Here is a 22,278-nt window from a genome sequence, read left to right as displayed (position 1 = left end):
TCCTGGAATATCTATTAATGGTTCTAAGTTCTAACGCCAAGTAACTAAATCTCTTATTTATTGCAATTTATTGAGGTCATTTTTGTTTTGTCTTGTTGATGAAATATAAAGATAGTATGAATGTAAACAGCTGAATATAAGCTTTCCAACTATTTCGGGTTAACAATCAATAGCACTTCTTCATCTGCTATTTCTTCAATGGTATGCTATATATTTATTGAGCCTATTAGTTTAGTCTTTAGAGCATAAAGTTAAAAATGCCAAGGACATACTTTCAATCAGTCTCCAAGCCAATACTTGATGCTCCTTTAATGTTGAAAATAGATGTATTTTCTTCTGTATCATGTGTATCTCTATATTTCCTTTGAGGGGAAGCTGATAGAATGATTAAATGAATCAATTGCATATAGGTGATGAATTGTTATTTATTGCTAAAACACATGGAAAAAACATTAATGGTTCTAAGTTCTAAAACTAAGTATGAACATCTCTTTTGTATTGTAATTTTTTTAAAGTCATATTAGTTTCTTCATGTTGATATTATATATTTATAACTTCATGGTAAACCTCTGAAATTAAGCTTTCCAAATCTCCCAGGTTAACTATCATTAGCACTTCTTCATATGTTGGACTTCCAGGAAATTGTGCAAAATGGCCTGTTAGCTCAGATGGTTAGAGCGTGGTGCTAATAACGCCAAGGTCACAGGTTCGATCCCTGTACAGGCCAAGTTTAATTGTTTGAAAAAAGATTAATTTTTCTTGTGTCTCATTTTTGACTGTTTATCACCTTGGATCAAACACTGCTTGAAGGATTGGATAAATACATTTGATATAGTTGTAGAATTAATTATTATTCTGAAAGCTCCTGAAATATCTATTAATGGTTCTAAGTTCTAACGCCAAGTAACTAAATCTCTTATTTATTGCAATTTATTGAGGTCATTTTTGTTTTGTCTTGTTGATGAAATATAAAGATAGTATGAATATAAACAGCTGAATATAAGCTTTCCAACTATCCCGGGTTAACAATCGGTAGCACTTCATCATCTGCTATTTCTTCAATAGTATGCTATATATTTAGTGAGCCTATTAGTTTAGTCTTTAGAGCATGAAGTTAAAAATGCCAAGCACATACTTTCAATCAATCTCCTAGCCAATACTTGATGCTCCTTTAATGTTGAAAATAGATGTATTTTCTTCTGTATCATGTGTATCTCTATATTTTGTTTGAGGGGAAGCTGATAGAATGATTAAATGAATCAATTGCATATAGGTGATGAATTGTTATTTATTGCTAAAACACATGGAAAAAACATTAATGGTTCTAAGTTCTAACAGTAAGTATGAAAATCTCTTTTGTATTGTAATTTTTTTAAAGTCATATTAGTTTCTTCATGTTGATATTATATATTTATAACTTCATGGTAAACCTCTGAAATTAAGCTTTCCAAATCTCCCGGGTTAACTATCATTAGCACTTCTTCATATGCTGGACTTCCAGCAATTCATGCAAAATGCCCTGTTAGCTCAGATGGTTAGAGCGTGGTGCTAATAACGCCAAGGTCACAGGTTCGATCCCTGTACAGGCCAAGTTTAATTGTTTGAAAAAAGATTAATTTTTCTTGTGTCTCATTTTTGACTGTTTATCACCTTGGATCAAACACTGCTTGAAGGATTGGATGAATACATTTCATATAGTTGTAGAATTAACTATTATTCTGAAAGCTCCTGGAATATCTATTAATGGTTCTAAGTTCTAACTCCAAGTAACTAAATCTCTTCTTTATTGCAATTCATTGAGGTCATTTTTGTTTTGTCTTGTTGATGAAATATAAAGATAGTATGAATGTAAACAGCTGAATATAAGCTTTCCAACTATCCCGGGTTAACAATCAGTAGCACTTCATCATCTGCTATTTCTTCAATAGTATGCTATATATTTAGTGAGCCTATTAGTTTAGTCTTTAGAGCAAAAAGTTAAAAATAGCAAGGACATATTTTCAATCAGTCTCCAAGCCAATACTTGATGCTCCTTTAATGTTGAAAATAGATGTATTTTCTTCTGTATCATGTGTATGTCTATATTTCCTTTGAGGGGAAGCTGATAGAATGATTAGATGAATCAATTGCATATAGGTGATGAATTGTTATTTATTGCTAAAACACATGGAAAAAACATTAATGGTTCTAAGTTCTAACACTAAGTATGAAAATCTCTTTTGTATTGTAATTTTTTTAGAGTCATATTAGTTTCTTCATGTTGATATTATATAAGTATAACTTCATGGTAAACCTCTGAAATTAAGCTTTCCAAATCTCCCGGGTTAACTATCATTAGCACTTCTTCACATGCTGGACTTCAAGGAAATTGTGCAAAACGGCCTGTTAGCTCAGATGGTTAGAGCGTGGTGCTAATAACGCCAAGGTCACAGGTTCGATCCCTGTACAGGCCAAGTGTAATTGTTTGAAAAATGATTAATTTTTCTTGTGTCTCATTTTTGACTGTTTATCACCTTGGATCAAACACTGCTTGAAGGATTGGATAAATACATTTGATAAAGTTGTAGAATTAATTATTATTCTGAAAGCTCCTGGAATATCTATTAATGGTTCTAAGTTCTAACGCCAAGTAACTTAATCTCTTATTTATTGCAATTTATTGAGGTCATTTTTGTTTTGTCTTGTTGATGAAATATAAAGATAGTATGAATGTAAACAGCTGAATATAAGCTTTCCAATTATCCCGGGTTAACAATCAGTAGCACTTCATCATCTGCTATTTCTTCAATAGTATGCTATATATTTAGTGAGCCTATTAGTTTAGTCTTTAGAGCATAAAGGTAAAAATGCCAAGGACATACTTTCAATCAGTCTCCAAGCCAATACTTGATGCTCCTTTAATGTTGAAAATAGATGTATTTTCTTCTGTATCATGTGTATCTCTATATTTCCTTTGAGGGGAAGCTGATAGAATGATTAAATGAACCAATTGCATATAGGTGATGAATTGTTATTTATTCCTAAAACACATGGAAAAAACATAAATGGTTCTAAGTTCTAACACTAAGTATTAAAATCTCTTTTGTATTGTAATTTTTTTAAAGTCATATTATTTTCTTCATGTTGATAATATATATTTATAAGTTCATGGTAAACCTCTGAAATTAAGCTTTCCAAATCTCCCGGGTTAACTTTCATTAGCACTTCTTCATATGCTGGACTTCCAGCAATTCATGCAAAACGGCCTGTTAGCTCAGATGGTTAGAGCGTGGTGCTAATAACGCCAAGGTCACAGGTTCGATCCCTGTACAGGCCAAGTTTAATTGTTTGTAAAAAGATACATTTTTCTTGTGTCTCATTTTTGACTGTTTATCACCTTGGATCAAACGGAGCTTGAAGGATTGGATGAATATATTTCGTATAGTTGTAGAATTAATTATTATTCTGAAAGCTCCTGGAATATCTATTAATGGTTCTAAGTTCTAACGCCAAGTAACTAAATCTATTATTTATTGCAATTCATTGAGGTCATTTTTGTTTTGTCTTGTTGATGAAATATAAAGATAGTATGAATGTAAACAGCTGAATATAAGCTTTCCAACTATCCCGGATTAACAATCAGTAGCACCTCATCATCTGCTATTTCTTCAATAGTATGCTATATATTTAGTGAGCCTATTAGTTTAGTCTTTAGAGCATAAAGTTAAAAATGCCAAGGACATACTTTCAATCAGTCTCCAAGCCAATACTTGATGCTCCTTTAATGTTGAAGATAGATGTATTTTCTTCTGTATCATGTGTATGTCTATATTTCCTTTGAGGGGAAGCTGATAGAATGATTAGATGAATCAATTGCATATAGGTGATGAATTGTTATTTATTGCTAAAACACATGGAAAAAACATTAATGGTTTTAAGTTCTAACACTAAGTATGAAAATCTCTTTTGTAAGGTAATTTTTTTAAAGTCATATTAGTTTCTTCATGTTGATATTATATCTTTATAACTTCATGGTAAACCTCTGAAATTAAGCTTTCCAAATCTCCCGGGTTAACTATCATTAGCACTTCTTCATATGCTGGACTTCCAGGAAATTGTGCAAAACGGCCTGTTAGCTCAGATGGTTAGAGCGTGGTGCTAATAAGGCCAAGGTCACAGGTTCGATCCCTGTACAGGCCAAGTTTAATTGTTTGAAAAAAGATTAATTTTTCTTGTGTCTCATTTTTGACTGTTTATCACCTTGGATCAAACACTGCTTGAAGGATTGGATAAATACATTTGATATAGTTGTAGAATTAATTATTATTCTGAAAGCTCCTGGAATATCTATTAATGGTTCTAAGTTCTAACGCCAAGTAACTAAATCTCTTATTTATTGCAATTCATTGAGGTCATTTTTGTTTTGTCTTGTTGATGAAATATAAAGATAGTATGAATGTAAACAGCTGAATATAAGCTTTCCAACTATCTCGGGTTAACAATCAATAGCACTTCATCATCTGCTATTTCTTCAATGGTATGCTATATATTTATTGAGCCTATTAGTTTAGTCTTTAGAGCATAAAGTTAAAAATGCCAAGGACATACTTTCAATCAGTCTCCAAGCCAATACTTGATGCTCCTTTAATGTTGAAAATAGATGTATTTTCTTCTGTATCATGTGTATCTCTATATTTCCTTTGAGGGGAAGCTGATAGAATGATTTAATGAATCAATTGCATATAGGTGATGAATTGTTATTTATTGCTAAAACACATGGAAAAAACATTAATGGTTCTAAGTTCTAACACTAAGTATGAACATCTCTTTTGTATTGTAATTATTTTAAAGTCATATTAGTTTCTTCAAGTTGATATTATATATTTATAACTTCATGGTAAACCTCTGAAATTAAGCTTTCCAAATCTCCCGGGTTAACTGTCATTAGCACTTCTTCATATGCTGGACCTCCAGGTATTTGTGCAAAACGGCCTGTTAGCTCAGATGGTTAGAGCGTGGTGCTAATTACACCAAGGTCACAGGTTATATCCCTGTACAGGCCAAGTTTAATTGATTGTAAAAAGATTAATTTTTCTTTTGTCTCATTTTTGACTGTTTATCACCTTGGATGAAACGCTGCTTGAAGGATTGGATGAATACATTTGATATAGTTGTAGAATTAATTATTATTCTGAAAGCTCCTGGAATATCTATTAATGGTTCTAAGTTCTAACGCCAAGTAACTAAATCTCTTATTTATTGCAATTCATTGAGGTCATTTTTGTTTTGTCTTGTTGATGAAATATAAAGATAGTATGAATGTAAACAGCTGAATATAAGCTTTCCAACTATCCCGGGTTAACAATTGGTAGCACTTCATCATCTGCTATTTCTTCAATAGTATGCTATATATTTAGTGAGCCTATTAGTTTAGTCTTTAGAGCAAAAAGTTAAAAATGCCAAGGACATATTTTCAATCAGTCTCCAAGCCAATACTTGATGCTCCTTTAATGTTGAAAATATATGTATTTTCTTCTGTATCATGTGTATCTCTATATTTCCTTTGAGGGGAAGCTGATAGAATGATTAAATGAATCAATTGCATATAGGTGATGAATTGTTATTTATTGCTAAAACACATGGAAAAAACATTAATGGTTCTACGTTCTAAAACTAAGTATGAACATCTCTTTTGTATTGTAATTTTTTTAAAGTCATATTAGTTTCTTCATGTTGATATTATATATTTATAACTTCATGGTAAACCTCTGAAATTAAGCTTTCCAAATCTCCCAGGTTAACTATCATTAGCACTTCTTCATATGTTGGACTTCCAGGAAATTGTGCAAAACGGCCTGTTAGCTCAGATGGTTAGAGCGTGGTGCTAATAACTCCAAGGTCACAGGTTCGATCCCTGTACAGGCCAAGTTTAATTGTTTGAAAAAAGATTAATTTTTCTTGTGTCTCATTTTTGACTGTTTATCACCTTGGATCAAACACTGCTTGAAGGATTGGATAAATACATTTGATATAGTTGTAGAATTAATTATTATTCTGAAAGCTCCTGGAATATCTATTAATGGTTCTAAGTTCTAACGCCAAGTAACTAAATCTTCTATTTATTGCAATTTATTGAGGTCATTTTTGTTTTGTCTTGTTGATGAAATATAAAGATAGTATGAATGTAAACAGCTGAATATAAGCTTTCCAACTATCCCGGGTTAACAATCGATAGCACTTCATCATCTGCTATTTCTTCAATGGTATGCTATATATTTATTGAGCCTATTAGTTTAGTCTTTAGAGCATAAAGTTAAAAATGCCAAGGACATACCTTCAATCAGTCTCCAAGCCAATACTTGATGCTCCTTTAATGTTGAAAATAGATGTATTTTCTTCTGTATCATGTGTATCTCTATATTTCCTTTGAGGGGAAGCTGATAGAGTGATTAAATGAATCAATTGCATATAGGTGATGAATTGTTATTTATTGCTAAAACACATGGAAAAAACATTAATGGTTCTAAGTTCTAACACTAAGTATGAAAATCTCTTTTGTATTGTAATTTTTTTAAAGTCATATTAGTTTCTTCATGTTGAAAATATATATTTATAAGTTCATGGTAAACCTCTGAAATTAAGCTTTCCAAATCTCCCGGGTTAACTATCATTAGCACTTCTTCATATGCTGGACTTCCAGGAGTTTATGCAAAATGGCCTGTTCGCTCAGATGGTTAGAGCGTGGTGCTAATAACGCCAAGGTCACAGGTTCGATCCCTGTACAGGCCAAGTTTAATTGTTTGAAAAAAGATTAATTTTTCTTGTGTCTCATTTTTGACTGTTTATCACCTTGGATCAAACGCTGCTTGGAGGATTGGATGAATACATTTGATATAGTTGTAGAATTAATTATTATTCTGAAAGCTCCTGAAATATCTATTAATAGTTCTAAGTTCTAACGCCAAGTAACTAAATCTCTTATTTATTGCAATTTATTGAGGTCATTTTTGTTTTGTCTTGTTGATGAAATATAAAGATAGTATGAATGTAAACAGCTGAATATAAGCTTTCCAACTATCCCGGGTTAACAATCGGTAGCACTTCATCATCTGCTATTTCTTCAATAGTATGCTATATATTTAGTGAGCCTATTAGTTTAGTCTTTAGAGCATAAAGGTAAAAATGCCAAGGACATACTTTCAATCAATCTCCTAGCCAATACTTGATGCTCCTTTAATGTTGAAAATAGATGTATTTTCTTCTGTATCATGTGTATCTCTATATTTTCTTTGAGGGGAAGCTGATAGAATGATTAAATGAATCAATTGCATATAGGTGATGAATTGTTATTTATTGCTAAAACACATGGAAAAAACATTAATGGTTCTAAGTTCTAACACTAAGTATGAAAATCTCTTTTGTATTGTAATTTTTTTAAAGTCATATTAGTTTCTTCATGTTGATATTATATATTTATAACTTCATGGTAAACCTCTGAAATTAAGCTTTCCAAATCTCCCGGGTTAACTATCATTAGCACTTCTTCATATGCTGGACTTCCAGGAAATTGTGCAAAACGGCCTGTTAGCTCAGATGGTTAGAGCGTGGTGCTAATAATGCCAAGGTCACAGGTTCGATCCCTGTACAGGCCAAGTTTAATTGTTTGAAAAAAGATTAATTTTTCTTGTGTCTCATTTTTGATTGTTTATCACCGTGGATCAAACACTGCTTGAAGGATTGGATAAATACATTTCATATAGTTGTAGAATTAATTATTATTCTGAAAGCTCCTGGAATATCTATTAATGGTTCTAAGTTCTAACGCCAAGTAACTAAATCTCTTATTTATTGCAATTTATTGAGGTCATTTTTGTTTTGTCTTGTTGATGAAATATAAAGATAGTATGAATGTAAACAGCTGAATATAAGCTTTCCAACTATCTCGGGTTAACAATCAATAGCACTTCATCATCTGCTATTTCTTCAATGGTATGCTATATATTTATTGAGCCTATTAGTTTAGTCTTTAGAGCATAAAGTAAAAAATGCCAAGGACATACCTTCAATCAGTCTCCAAGCCAATACTTGATGCTCCTTTAATGTTGAAAATAGATGTATTTTCTTCTGTATCATGTGTATCTCTATATTTCCTTTGAGGGGAAGCTGATAGAATGATTAAATGAATCAATTGCATATAGGTGATGAATTGTTATTTATTGCTAAAACACATGGAAAAAACATTAATGGTTCTAAGTTCTAAAACTAAGTATGAACATCTCTTTTGTATTGTAATTTTTTTAAAGTCATATTAGTTTCTTCATGTTGATATAATATATTTATAACTTCATGGTAAACCTCTGAAATTAAGCTTTCCAAATCTCCCAGGTTAACTATCATTAGCACTTCTTCATATGTTGGACTTCCAGGAAATTGTGCAAAACGGCCTGTTAGCTCAGATGGTTAGAGCGTGGTGCTAATAACGCCAAGGTCACAGGTTCGATCCCTGTACAGGCCAAGTTTAATTGTTTGAAAAAAGATTAATTTTTCTTGTGTCTTATTTTTGACTGTTTATCACCTTGGATCAAACACTGCTTGAAGGATTGGATAAATACATTTGATATAGTTGTAGAATTAATTATTATTCTGAAAGCTCCTGAAATATCTATTAATGGTTCTAAGTTCTAACGCCAAGTAACTAAATCTCTTATTTATTGCAATTTATTGAGGTCATTTTTGTTTCGTCTTGTTGATGAAATATAAAGATAGTATGAATGTAAACAGCTGAATATAAGCTTTCCAACTATCCCGGGTTAACAATCGGTAGCACTTCATCATCTGCTATTTCTTCAATAGTATGCTATATATTTAGTGAGCCTATTAGTTTAGTCTTTAGAGCATAAAGTTAAAAATGCCAAGCACATACTTTCAATCAATCTCCTAGCCAATACTTGATGCTCCTTTAATGTTGAAAATAGATGTATTTTCTTCTGTATCATGTGTATCTCTATATTTTGTTTGAGGGGAAGCTGATAGAATGATTAAATGAATCAATTGCATATAGGTGATGAATTGTTATTTATTGCTAAAACACATGGAAAAAATTAGACCATTTCTTTATTACACACCAAAATCAACACGATAATACCACAACCTGTAAATGAAATTAGAATTAACCATCAATCTTTATTCAAAACAACTGGCTGTCTTCAGGGGCTGGTGGGTGGGTCAAAATTGGCTCTTCGTTCCGTCTCGAGCTCACGTGCAGCGAGGAGGTGCAGCTTCAGAGCACAGGAACAAGAGGATGCCTTCTGGTCTTGCGTCCCCTTTTATCCGTCTTCAGGGCGGGCGTAAACCCGCCCCTGCCTGCCCCGAGGGCGTGGCCAGCCGCGTCAGTGTCTAGGCCAGCCCACTCTAGGGCGGGAAAAGGCGCGCCCCGGCTACGCCGCTTCGGGCATACCAGCCGAGACTCGCCTCCCGCCCAAGATGGCTTCCCGGGGGGATCGTGGCACTCTGCCATACGTTCGGGGGGACCGAGTGGTCGCCCCTTTCCATATGGCTGAGATACCCGCCACCCCCTCTCAACACAATCCCCAAAGGAGGGAAACCGGAAACAGTTCTTGAAGTTTTTGGAAGAGGGAGGGAGTGACCCTCCCGGCCGTATTTATTAAAACAAAATTAAAACATTAAATCAACAGTTTCATATTAATGTACAATTTCATTACCACATTGCGATGTTTGGCTAACCTTAACAGATTCTCTAATACAGAGGTTCTCCTAGCCGAACTAACATCCTACAAAACATTGACTTGAAATTTTGAAATTGTACATCCTCACGTTTAAGGGCCAACGGCAAGGTCGTAACCGGTGTCAAGATCCCTAACCAGAAATACCCCCCCCACTTGGGAGGGGCGACAGGACTGAGGCGTACCTCAAGTGCAACTACCAATTTCCCTTGACTTGACGGGGGCACCAATAAACTCGACGCCATTTAAAGGTCGTTCGAGGACTCGTGTGAGGTATCTAGAAGGTAGCGTAGACCTCCCCCCAAACCCCGCACAACTTACCACATCTGCCGTCGCAGACGTCACTGGCCCCGGGAAATTCCCCAGGAGGGGGCTGTAACCCCTCCTACACAGGAAGGGGCCTTGACCGCCTTTCCTTTTCTTTCGGCGACCCATCCTTAGAAGGGACCGCCTCCCCGTTGAGGGGCCAATGGCCACCTCTCCCGAGCGCTCCCATCCGTGTTGGGTGACGCCCACTCATAGGGATCTTCCAATTAGTGCTCACCGATCATGACCTTACCGCCACAGGCCGGATAGTTGACCGGCTATCCGGACCCCCCACAAAGCTCCTACCTAAAGTTCATGTTTTAACGTTTTTAACCATGCTAAGAAGTCTCCTATGAGTAACTCATTCCCCACCCGAGACAAATGCACACCATCCCCCAAATACATACTGTCATCATTAATACAGCCATGCGAAATAGAATGCAATGTCCTGGAACGGAACAACCTACTCACTTTGTTATTAAGCTTTCTAACAGAATGATTCAAAGCAGGAATAGAAATAGCCCCTCGCCACACCTTTCGTGGGATCATATGGGACCACGCAATTATGCACCCCGGAACTCTCCTCGCCAACCAACTTACAGTGGAAAGCATTGCCTCCAGGAGAAGTCGTCTACCGGTGGTGACTAAATCATTGCCCCCTAGATGTACTATGACTATAGACGGCGGTGACCTCGTCCGCCCTAACAAACCCTCGAAAAATGTTTGAAACTGGTCAATACAGAGACCGCCTCTTCCGTAGAAGGACACCCTGTACCCGTATTCCCCAGCTACGTGAATCATGTCACCTGCTTTGAATACGTCCGCGGCACGCCTCACGTATGAGTGGCCCACGACCCACACCTCCTTTTTCACAGCCGGTGATGTCTGACCGCTGGCCCGGTGTTGGGTCGACTGCATAGTCCGCCCCGCCTCGTAGGCTTGCGCAACTGAAAACCAAACAAAAACAAGAGGCGTGAGTACATCATTACAGCTTCACAACATGTGCAACCGCACATACCTCTTATAACAATTGGAGGACCAACGCCCCACTCGTTTCACTTGTTCAACATTAAGACCCCTAGCTGTAGCTTCTGTAGCAGCCCCTATCCGAAAGGAATGGGTCCCAAACTCGCCCGGGTTCAAGCCCGCAGCGGCAATTGACATCGCAAGCACCCGCTGAAACTGAAATTTCGTCAGTGGGGTGGCGTCCGCGTGTCTCAACAAGGTCCCCCCCCATGATGCCACCCTTCGTGCTAGGTAGTCTTCTAAACACTTTACCGGACACATGGAGGACCCGGGAATCCTGCGTATGATTATGCAGTCACCCATCCCACCTTGATCGGTCTTGGACCTGACAAAGGAGACAACCATTGTCTCTCCTCTGATCTGAACGTGTTCCTGGCACAAACCCCCTGTCACATCCTGTTCGTTCCTTGCCACCAGTTCGCTTACCCGCATCGCCCCATGAAATGCCAGCGTAAAAGCGGCTCGGAACAACACTGTCTCAAACTGAGATGAACATGTGGAAGGGAGTGTGGCCAACAACTGGGCCAACCTATCCAAACCTATCGGGCGCCTCTCATCTACTCTGCGACCCTCAAGGCGTTGCCACCCACGCAGCGCTTTCTGTACCACGAAAGACGCTGTCGGGTCCCGGATACCATGAGCCCTGGCAACAAAGGAAATGGCAGCACGATGCCTCTGGGCCGTAGCCACCGATTTCCCAGCCCTACGTAAGGACATCAGAAAATTCACTACCCATTCCTCGTGGCCCCAAAGCCCCTCTCTATCGGTCCCCAAAAAGGCTAAATAGGACCGAAACGCCCCTTCATATGCCTTCCTCGTCCTTGGTGCTAGACTCTCTCCCACGAGGTGACGAAGTTCGGGGCACCGAGAGACCAGAGAGCTTCGGGAAAGGGTGCCGGCTCTGGGTCCGCTGTGGGAAGGAAACCCGAGAAAGCCTGCATATGAAAACGAGACAGTGCATCAGCCGCCTGATTCATTACCCCCGGGACATGTTTTGCTCTGAATAGCACATTCAGTTGCATACACAGTAAAACAATTTCTTTGAGCAGTCTTAAAATCAGTTTACATCGTGCAGCCTGGCTATTGATGCACTCGACCACGGTCATATTGTCAGACCAAAATATCACAGAGTGATCTTTGAACCCTTCGGGCCAGGTTCTCAGGGCCACCAAAATGGGGAAAAGTTCAAGGAAAGCAATATTACTTGTCAGACCATTGTCATGCCACCATGTCGGCCACCTTTGTGCCGACCATTTTGTGCCGAAGATGGCACCAAAACCTATGCTACCTGCTGAATCTGTCCATAGCCCCAGCTCTTCCGAGGACACGGCTGGTTTGTTCCAGACGACTCGACCATTAAAGTCCGCCAGGAATGCTAACCAAATGCGCATGTCCTGGCGGACCTCAGCCGATAGTCTCGTGCGATGATGGCCCTCCTTTAGGCCGACCATAGCTTGGGCAATTGAACGGGAGAAGGGGCGGGCCATTGGTATAACCCTCAGGGCAAAATTCAACTGTCCCACCAACTGCTGTAATTGATGCAGCGTAACTTTAGATCCATTTATACACACTCGCAGGGCTGCCCTGAACTTCAACACTTTGTCAGCTGGCAAACGAAAACAACCCTCACTGGAGTCTAACTCGATCCCCAGAAACTCGAGGCAAGTCGCAGGACCCACCGTCTTACCTGGTGCCAATGGCACACCAAACTGCTTCATTAACATACAAAATTCGGCCAAGGCCCGGCCACATTCGAGATCCCCGGCTGCCCCAAGGAACAGAAAATCATCAAGGTAATGCATTACATGTTGGAAACCCGTCTTCTTTGTGAAGACCCATTGTAGAAAAATACTGAATTTCTCGAAATAGGCACAAGATATAGAGCACCCCATCGGCGTACACCTATCCATGTAATAATAACCCTGAAACATGAAACCCAGGAGACGCTGGTCGTCTGGGTGTACCGGGAGCAATCGGAACGCTGACTCGATATCTGACTTCGCCATCAGCGCCCCGGGCCCCAGGCGATTCAAAATGGCTACGGCCTCATCGAAGGATGCGTACCGCACCGAACATACTTCCGGATCTATTGCATCGTTTACAGAAAAACCATGTGGAGCTGATAAATTGTGAATCAATCGGAACTCACCCGGGTCCTTCTTGGGGACCACCCCTAAAGGAGAACAAACAAAATCCTGCACCGGGGGTACACTAAACGGGCCGGCGACCCGACCTCGAGTAACCTCTTTCCGGATCTTATCCTGTACCACGGTCGTATGCTGCAGGACCGAAAGTTGATTTTTACACTTCTCCACACCCTGAAAGTCCCCTACCGGGATGCGGAAACCATACGAAAATCCGTTCCGCAGCACCCCAGCAGAAGTACGATCCGGGTATTCACTGAGCCAGGGAATCATCACCAAGGTATCAATCGGGGTAGGTAAAGGCGCCCCTCGGACTATGTTAGACCTGTTTGGCGCCTCCTCTCCCCCCGTTATCACCCGTTTTGTCTCTGCACGTGGACTCAGGATGGGGCGACCCGCACCCACTACACTCATGTTTAAATTTACACGATCCCTGGGGCCTAGTACATTTACCTCTGTTGAAATTAAAGCATAACCCCCTTTTTCCTGTATTGCCGGCAGGTCTCGAGTAATCGTCGGTACCCGTACCTGAACGAAAGGGCGTCCCCCCATATTGGCGGGAGGATTCGCCAACATTACTTCCTACCAATGGCATTTTCAACATACCTGTCTCCTTCATTTTATCCCATGTCAAAGAATCATAACAATCCCAGGTTAAGCTTTTATTATGCTCTTTAGCCTTTCTAAAAAGATTATCGTAGCAGAACCAATGGTTACCCTGGTATGATGTCGAGTACCCCATGATTCGCGACTGATAGGTCGGCAACTCGGAAAGCAACTCGGGCCTACGTTCCCCCAAGATCGACGTAAAGATTCCCCATGCATTGCCCCAATTGCCAATATTTTCATTCACTTTAAAGGCGGCCATTTTTGCGCGCCAAACACTCGGATGCATGAGGTCTTTCTGACCCTTAACATGCTCCACCTCATAATGATCAACAAGCAACGAGAAGATGTTCACATATTCCCCCGCCCAAATCTTCTCCTTAATTGCCAAAGGCACATGTTGACCCAACCTTTCTCTACGAGAGGGTGCTGACTCATCCCTCGCAATCGGCAATGGCCGCTTACCTGCACCGGACGCTGCCTCTGCGGTCGCAATCGTCCCTTGTGGCTTGTCAACTACTGCAACCGGCGCGGACACCTTGGCTGCATCCCGTTTCTCGCGCAATTGCTTCATCAGCGCCTGCGCCTCGGCAGCCGTGGCGCCCTCACTACTTTCGCCCAACCACGCTGCAAGTTGTGCTGCCAGCTCGGGCGGCATATCTTCATTGGACACCGGGGTGACCACCACGGGAATCGGGTTCCCCTCCGCCGGTACTGGGGTTGGCGCTTCGAGCGGAGTACAGGGAACCGGGACGTCTCCCCCAGCCGGTCCCCTCCTTGGCCTCTTGGCTCTCCCTCCTGGAGCTGCTCCAGCCGACGGACGTTCCGGCCCCCCTTCCCCGTCTCTCTCCGCCACCCGCTTCTTCAGCTCGGTCATCTCCTTCATGAGGACCCGAACCATCTGTTCAGTCGTCATTCTCTTCCCGCTTTCTTGGGCATTTCTCCGACAGAGTATCTGTAAGACAAAAGAAAGATTACAACGCTCAAAATTGGCTCTTCGTTCCGTCTCGAGCTCACGTGCAGCGAGGAGGTGCAGCTTCAGAGCACAGGAACAAGAGGATGCCTTCTGGTCTTGCGTCCCCTTTTATCCGTCTTCAGGGCGGGCGTAAACCCGCCCCTGCCTGCCCCGAGGGCGTGGCCAGCCGCGTCAGTGTCTAGGCCAGCCCACTCTAGGGCGGGAAAAGGCGCGCCCCGGCTACGCCGCTTCGGGCATACCAGCCGAGACTCGCCTCCCGCCCAAGATGGCTTCCCGGGGGGATCGTGGCACTCTGCCATACGTTCGGGGGGACCGAGTGGTCGCCCCTTTCCATATGGCTGAGATACCCGCCACCCCCTCTCAACACAATCCCCAAAGGAGGGAAACCGGAAACAGTTCTTGAAGTTTTTGGAAGAGGGAGGGAGTGACCCTCCCGGCCGTATTTATTAAAACAAAATTAAAACATTAAATCAACAGTTTCATATTAATGTACAATTTCATTACCACATTGCGATGTTTGGCTAACCTTAACAGATTCTCTAATACAGAGGTTCTCCTAGCCGAACTAACATCCTACAAAACATTGACTTGAAATTTTGAAATTGTACATCCTCACGTTTAAGGGCCAACGGCAAGGTCGTAACCGGTGTCAAGATCCCTAACCAGAAATACCCCCCCCACTTGGGAGGGGCGACAGGACTGAGGCGTACCTCAAGTGCAACTACCAATTTCCCTTGACTTGACGGGGGCACCAATAAACTCGACGCCATTTAAAGGTCGTTCGAGGACTCGTGTGAGGTATCTAGAAGGTAGCGTAGACCTCCCCCCAAACCCCGCACAACTTACCACATCTGCCTCCCGCCCAAGATGGCTTCCCGGGGGGATCGTGGCACTCTGCCATACGTTCGGGGGGACCGAGTGGTCGCCCCTTTCCAGTTTAATTGTTTGAAAAAAGATTAATTTTTCTTGTGTCTCATTTTTGATTGTTTATCACCGTGGATCAAACACTGCTTGAAGGATTGGATAAATACATTTCATATAGTTGTAGAATTAATTATTATTCTGAAAGCTCCTGGAATATCTATTAATGGTTCTAAGTTCTAACGCCAAGTAACTAAATCTCTTATTTATTGCAATTTATTGAGGTCATTTTTGTTTTGTCTTGTTGATGAAATATAAAGATAGTATGAATGTAAACAGCTGAATATAAGCTTTCCAACTATCTCGGGTTAACAATCAATAGCACTTCTTCATCTGCTATTTCTTCAATGGTATGTTATATATTTATTGAGCCTATTAGTTTAGTCTTTAGAGCATAAAGTTAAAAATGCCAAGGACATACCTTCAATCAGTCTCCAAGCCAATACTTGATGCTCCTTTAATGTTGAAAATAGATGTATTTTCTTCTGTATCATGTGTATCTCTATATTTCCTTTGAGGGGAAGCTGATAGAATGATTAAATGAATCAATTGCATATAGGTGATGAATTGTTATTTATTGCTAAAACACATGGAAAAAACATTAATGGTTCTAAGTTCTAAAACTAAGTATGAACATCTCTTTTGTATTGTAATTTTTTTAAAGTCATATTAGTTTCTTCATGTTGATATTATATATTTATAACTTCATGGTAAACTTCTGAAATTAAGCTTTCCAAATCTCCCAGGTTAACTATCATTAGCACTTCTTCATATGTTGGACTTCCAGGAAATTGTGCAAAACGGCCTGTTAGCTCAGATGGTTAGAGCGTGGTGCTAATAACGCCAAGGTCACAGGTTCGATCCCTGTACAGGCCAAGTTTAATTGTTTGAAAAAAGATTAATTTTTCTTGTGTCTCATTTTTGACTGTTTATCACCTTGGATCAAACACTGCTTGAAGGATTGGATAAATACATTTGATATAGTTGTAGAATTAATTATTATTCTGAAAGCTCCTGAAATATCTATTAATGGTTCTAAGTTCTAACGCCAAGTAACTAAATCTCTTATTTATTGCAATTTATTGAGGTCTTTTTTGTTTTGTCTTGTTGATGAAATATAAAGATAGTATGAATGTAAACAGCTGAATATAAGCTTTCCAACTATCCCGGGTTAACAATCGGTAGCACTTCATCATCTGCTATTTCTTCAATAGTATGCTATATATTTAGTGAGCCTATTAGTTTAGTCTTTAGAGCATAAAGTTAAAAATGCCAAGCACATACTTTCAATCAATCTCCTAGCCAATACTTGATGCTCCTTTAATGTTGAAAATAGATGTATTTTCTTCTGTATCATGTGTATCTCTATATTTTGTTTGAGGGGAAGCTGATAGAATGATTAAATGAATCAATTGCATATAGGTGATGAATTGTTATTTATTGCTAAAACACATGGAAAAAACATTAATGGTTCTAAGTTCTAACAGTAAGTATGAAAATCTCTTTTGTATTGTAATTTTTTTAAAGTCATATTAGTTTCTTCATGTTGATATTATATATTTATAACTTCATGGTAAACCTCTGAAATTAAGCTTTCCAAATCTCCCGGGTTAACTATCATTAGCACTTCTTCATATGCTGGACTTCCAGCAATTCATGCAAAATGCACTGTTAGCTCAGATGGTTAGAGCGTGGTGCTAATAACGCCAAGGTCACAGGTTCGATCCCTGTACAGGCCAAGTTTAATTGTTTGAAAAAAGATTAATTTTTCTTGTGTCTCATTTTTGACTGTTTATCACCTTGGATCAAACACTGCTTGAAGGATTGGATGAATACATTTCATATAGTTGTAGAATTAATTATTATTCTGAAAGCTCCTGGAATATCTATTAATGGTTCTAAGTTCTAACTCCAAGTAACTAAATCTCTTCTTTATTGCAATTCATTGAGGTCATTTTTGTTTTGTCTTGTTGATGAAATATAAAGATAGTATGAATGTAAACAGCTGAATATAAGCTTTCCAACTATCCCGGGTTAACAATCAGTAGCACTTCATCATCTGCTATTTCTTCAATAGTATGCTATATATTTAGTGAGCCTATTAGTTTAGTCTTTAGAGCAAAAAGTTAAAAATAGCAAGGACATATTTTCAATCAGTCTCCAAGCCAATACTTGATGCTCCTTAAATGTTGAAAATAGATGTATTTTCTTCTGTATCATGTGTATGTCTATATTTCCTTTGAGGGGAAGCTGATAGAATGATTAGATGAATCAATTGCATATAGGTGATGAATTGTTATTTATTGCTAAAACACATGGAAAAAACATTAATGGTTCTAAGTTCTAACACTAAGTATGAAAATCTCTTTTGTATTGTAATTTTTTTAGAGTCATATTAGTTTCTTCATGTTGATATTATATAAGTATAACTTCATGGTAAACCTCTGAAATTAAGCTTTCCAAATCTCCCGGGTTAACTATCATTAGCACTTCTTCACATGCTGGACTTCAAGGAAATTGTGCAAAACGGCCTGTTAGCTCAGATGGTTAGAGCGTGGTGCTAATAACGCCAAGGTCACAGGTTCGATCCCTGTACAGGCCAAGTTTAATTGTTTGAAAAAAGATTAATTTTTCTTGTGTCTCATTTTTGACTGTTTATCACCTTGGATCAAACACTGCTTGAAGGATTGGATAAATACATTTGATAAAGTTGTAGAATTAATTATTATTCTGAAAGCTCCTGGAATATCTATTAATGGTTCTAAGTTCTAACGCCAAGTAACTTAATCTCTTATTTATTGCAATTTATTGAGGTCATTTTTGTTTTGTCTTGTTGATGAAATATAAAGATAGCATGAATGTAAACAGCTGAATATAAGCTTTCCAATTATCCCGGGTTAACAATCAGTAGCATTTCATCATCTGCTATTTCTTCAATAGTATGCTATATATTTAGTGAGCCTATTAGTTTAGTCTTTAGAGCATAAAGGTAAAAATGCCAAGGACATACTTTCAATCAGTCTCCAAGCCAATACTTGATGCTCCTTTAATGTTGAAAATAGATGTATTTTCTTCTGTATCATGTGTATCTCTATATTTCCTTTGAGGGGAAGCTGATAGAATGATTAAATGAACCAATTGCATATAGGTGATGAATTGTTATTTATTCCTAAAACACATGGAAAAAACATAAATGGTTCTAAGTTCTAACACTAAGTATTAAAATCTCTTTTGTATTGTAATTTTTTTAAAGTCATATTATTTTCTTCATGTTGATAATATATATTTATAAGTTCATGGTAAACCTCTGAAATTAAGCTTTCCAAATCTCCCGGGTTAACTTTCATTAGCACTTCTTCATATGCTGGACTTCCAGCAATTCATGCAAAACGGCCTGTTAGCTCAGATGGTTAGAGCGTGGTGCTAATAACGCCAAGGTCACAGGTTCGATCCCTGTACAGGCCAAGTTTAATTGTTTGAAAAAAGATTCATTTTTCTTGTGTCTCATTTTTGACTGTTTATCACCTTGGATCAAACACTGCTTGAAGGATTGGATAAATACATTTGATAAAGTTGTAGAATTAATTATTATTCTGAAAGCTCCTGGAATATCTATTAATGGTTCTAAGTTCTAACGCCAAGTAACTTAATCTCTTATTTATTGCAATTTATTGAGGTCATTTTTGTTTTGTCTTGTTGATGAAATATAAAGATAGCATGAATGTAAACAGCTGAATATAAGCTTTCCAATTATCCCGGGTTAACAATCAGTAGCATTTCATCATCTGCTATTTCTTCAATAGTATGCTATATATTTAGTGAGCCTATTAGTTTAGTCTTTAGAGCATAAAGGTAAAAATGCCAAGGACATACTTTCAATCAGTCTCCAAGCCAATACTTGATGCTCCTTTAATGTTGAAAATAGATGTATTTTCTTCTGTATCATGTGTATGTCTATATTTCCTTTGAGGGGAAGCTGATAGAATGATTAGATGAATCAATTGCATATAGGTGATGAATTGTTATTTATTGCTAAAACACATGGAAAAAACATTAATGGTTTTAAGTTCTAACACTAAGTATGAAAATCTCTTTTGTATTGTAATTTTTTTAAAGTCATATTAGTTTCTTCATGTTGATATTATATCTTTATAACTTCATGGTAAACCTCTGAAATTAAGCTTTCCAAATCTCCCGGGTTAACTATCATTAGCACTTCTTCATATGCTGGACTTCCAGAAATTGTGCAAAACGGCCTGTTAGCTCAGATGGTTAGAGCGTGGTGCTAATAATGCCAAGGTCACAGGTTCGATCCCTGTACAGACCAAGTTTAATTGTTTGAAAAAAGATTAATTTTTCTTGTGTCTCATTTTTGATTGTTTATCACCGTGGATCAAACACTGCTTGAAGGATTGGATAAATACATTTCATATAGTTGTAGAATTAATTATTATTCTGAAAGCTCCTGGAATATCTATTAATGGTTCTAAGTTCTAACGCCAAGTAACTAAATCTCTTATTTATTGCAATTTATTGAGGTCATTTTTGTTTTGTCTTGTTGATGAAATATAAAGATAGTATGAATGTAAACAGCTGAATATAAGCTTTCCAACTATCTCGGGTTAACAATCAATAGCACTTCTACATCTGCTATTTCTTCAATGGTATGCTATATATTTATTGAGCCTATTAGTTTAGTCTTTAGAGCATAAAGTTAAAAATGCCAAGGACATACCTTCAATCAGTCTCCAAGCCAATACTTGATGCTCCTTTAATGTTGAAAATAGATGTATTTTCTTCTGTATCATGTGTATCTCTATATTTCCTTTGAGGGGAAGCTGATAGAATGATTAAATGAATCAATTGCATATAGGTGATGAATTGTTATTTATTGCTAAAACACATGGAAAAAACATTAATGGTTCTAAGTTCTAAAACTAAGTATGAACATCTCTTTTGTATTGTAATTTTTTTAAAGTCATATTAGTTTCTTCATGTTGATATTATATATTTATAACTTCATGGTAAACCTCTGAAATTAAGCTTTCCAAATCTCCCAGGTTAACTATCATTAGCACTTCTTCATATGTTGGACTTCCAGGAAATTGTGCAAACGGCCTGTTAGCTCAGATGGTTAGAGCGTGGTGCTAATAACGCCAAGGTCACAGGTTCGATCCCTGTACAGGCCAAGTTTAATTGTTTGAAAAAAGATTAATTTTTCTTGTGTCTCATTTTTGACTGTTTATCACCTTGGATCAAACACTGCTTGAAGGATTGGATAAATACATTTGATATAGTTGTAGAATTAATTATTATTCTGAAAGCTCCTGAAATATCTATTAATGGTTCTAAGTTCTAACGCCAAGTAACTAAATCTCTTATTTATTGCAATTTATTGAGGTCTTTTTTGTTTTGTCTTGTTGATGAAATATAAAGATAGTATGAATGTAAACAGCTGAATATAAGCTTTCCAACTATCCCGGGTTAACAATCGGTAGCACTTCATCATCTGCTATTTCTTCAATAGTATGCTATATATTTAGTGAGCCTATTAGTTTAGTCTTTAGAGCATAAAGTTAAAAATGCCAAGCACATACTTTCAATCAATCTCCTAGCCAATACTTGATGCTCCTTTAATGTTGAAAATAGATGTATTTTCTTCTGTATCATGTGTATCTCTATATTTTGTTTGAGGGGAAGCTGATAGAATGATTAAATGAATCAATTGCATATAGGTGATGAATTGTTATTTATTGCTAAAACACATGGAAAAAACATTAATGGTTCTAAGTTCTAACAGTAAGTATGAAAATCTCTTTTGTATTGTAATTTTTTTAAAGTCATATTAGTTTCTTCATGTTGATATTATATATTTATAACTTCATGGTAAACCTCTGAAATTAAGCTTTCCAAATCTCCCGGGTTAACTATCATTAGCACTTCTTCATATGCTGGACTTCCAGCAATTCATGCAAAATGCACTGTTAGCTCAGATGGTTAGAGCGTGGTGCTAATAACGCCAAGGTCACAGGTTCGATCCCTGTACAGGCCAAGTTTAATTGTTTGAAAAAAGATTAATTTTTCTTGTGTCTCATTTTTGACTGTTTATCACCTTGGATCAAACACTGCTTGAAGGATTGGATGAATACATTTCATATAGTTGTAGAATTAATTATTATTCTGAAAGCTCCTGGAATATCTATTAATGGTTCTAAGTTCTAACTCCAAGTAACTAAATCTCTTCTTTATTGCAATTCATTGAGGTCATTTTTGTTTTGTCTTGTTGATGAAATATAAAGATAGTATGAATGTAAACAGCTGAATATAAGCTTTCCAACTATCCCGGGTTAACAATCAGTAGCACTTCATCATCTGCTATTTCTTCAATAGTATGCTATATATTTAGTGAGCCTATTAGTTTAGTCTTTAGAGCAAAAAGTTAAAAATAGCAAGGACATATTTTCAATCAGTCTCCAAGCCAATACTTGATGCTCCTTAAATGTTGAAAATAGATGTATTTTCTTCTGTATCATGTGTATGTCTATATTTCCTTTGAGGGGAAGCTGATAGAATGATT

At 37.9% G+C, this 22,278-nt stretch overlaps 8 non-coding genes across 8 annotated transcripts; all 8 read left to right on the top strand.

Annotated features, from left to right (window-relative positions):
* The first annotated feature begins 653 nt into the window (after nucleotides 1–653).
* TRNAI-AAU (transfer RNA isoleucine (anticodon AAU)) lies at nucleotides 654–727 on the top strand. Its single transcript has one exon. It is a non-coding gene; the product is annotated as a tRNA-Ile (tRNA).
* A 1,652-nt stretch (nucleotides 728–2,379) lies between these two features.
* TRNAI-AAU (transfer RNA isoleucine (anticodon AAU)) lies at nucleotides 2,380–2,453 on the top strand. Its single transcript has one exon. It is a non-coding gene; the product is annotated as a tRNA-Ile (tRNA).
* A 789-nt stretch (nucleotides 2,454–3,242) lies between these two features.
* On the top strand, nucleotides 3,243–3,316 carry TRNAI-AAU (transfer RNA isoleucine (anticodon AAU)). The gene has a single exon. It is a non-coding gene; the product is annotated as a tRNA-Ile (tRNA).
* A 5,104-nt stretch (nucleotides 3,317–8,420) lies between these two features.
* Nucleotides 8,421–8,494, top strand: TRNAI-AAU (transfer RNA isoleucine (anticodon AAU)). Its single transcript has one exon. It is a non-coding gene; the product is annotated as a tRNA-Ile (tRNA).
* Nucleotides 8,495–16,503: 8,009 nt separating this feature from the next.
* Nucleotides 16,504–16,577, top strand: TRNAI-AAU (transfer RNA isoleucine (anticodon AAU)). Its single transcript has one exon. It is a non-coding gene; the product is annotated as a tRNA-Ile (tRNA).
* Nucleotides 16,578–18,229: 1,652 nt separating this feature from the next.
* TRNAI-AAU (transfer RNA isoleucine (anticodon AAU)) lies at nucleotides 18,230–18,303 on the top strand. The gene has a single exon. It is a non-coding gene; the product is annotated as a tRNA-Ile (tRNA).
* Nucleotides 18,304–19,092: 789 nt separating this feature from the next.
* On the top strand, nucleotides 19,093–19,166 carry TRNAI-AAU (transfer RNA isoleucine (anticodon AAU)). Its single transcript has one exon. It is a non-coding gene; the product is annotated as a tRNA-Ile (tRNA).
* A 1,650-nt stretch (nucleotides 19,167–20,816) lies between these two features.
* TRNAI-AAU (transfer RNA isoleucine (anticodon AAU)) lies at nucleotides 20,817–20,890 on the top strand. The gene has a single exon. It is a non-coding gene; the product is annotated as a tRNA-Ile (tRNA).
* Nucleotides 20,891–22,278: the final 1,388 nt, after the last annotated feature.

Source organism: Lissotriton vulgaris, chromosome 12 (assembly GCF_964263255.1).
Source record: "Lissotriton vulgaris chromosome 12, aLisVul1.2, whole genome shotgun sequence".
NCBI classification, from domain to species: domain Eukaryota; kingdom Metazoa; phylum Chordata; class Amphibia; order Caudata; family Salamandridae; genus Lissotriton; species Lissotriton vulgaris.
Note: the sequence above shows the minus strand (reverse complement) of the source record. Positions and strands in the feature narration are given on the sequence as shown.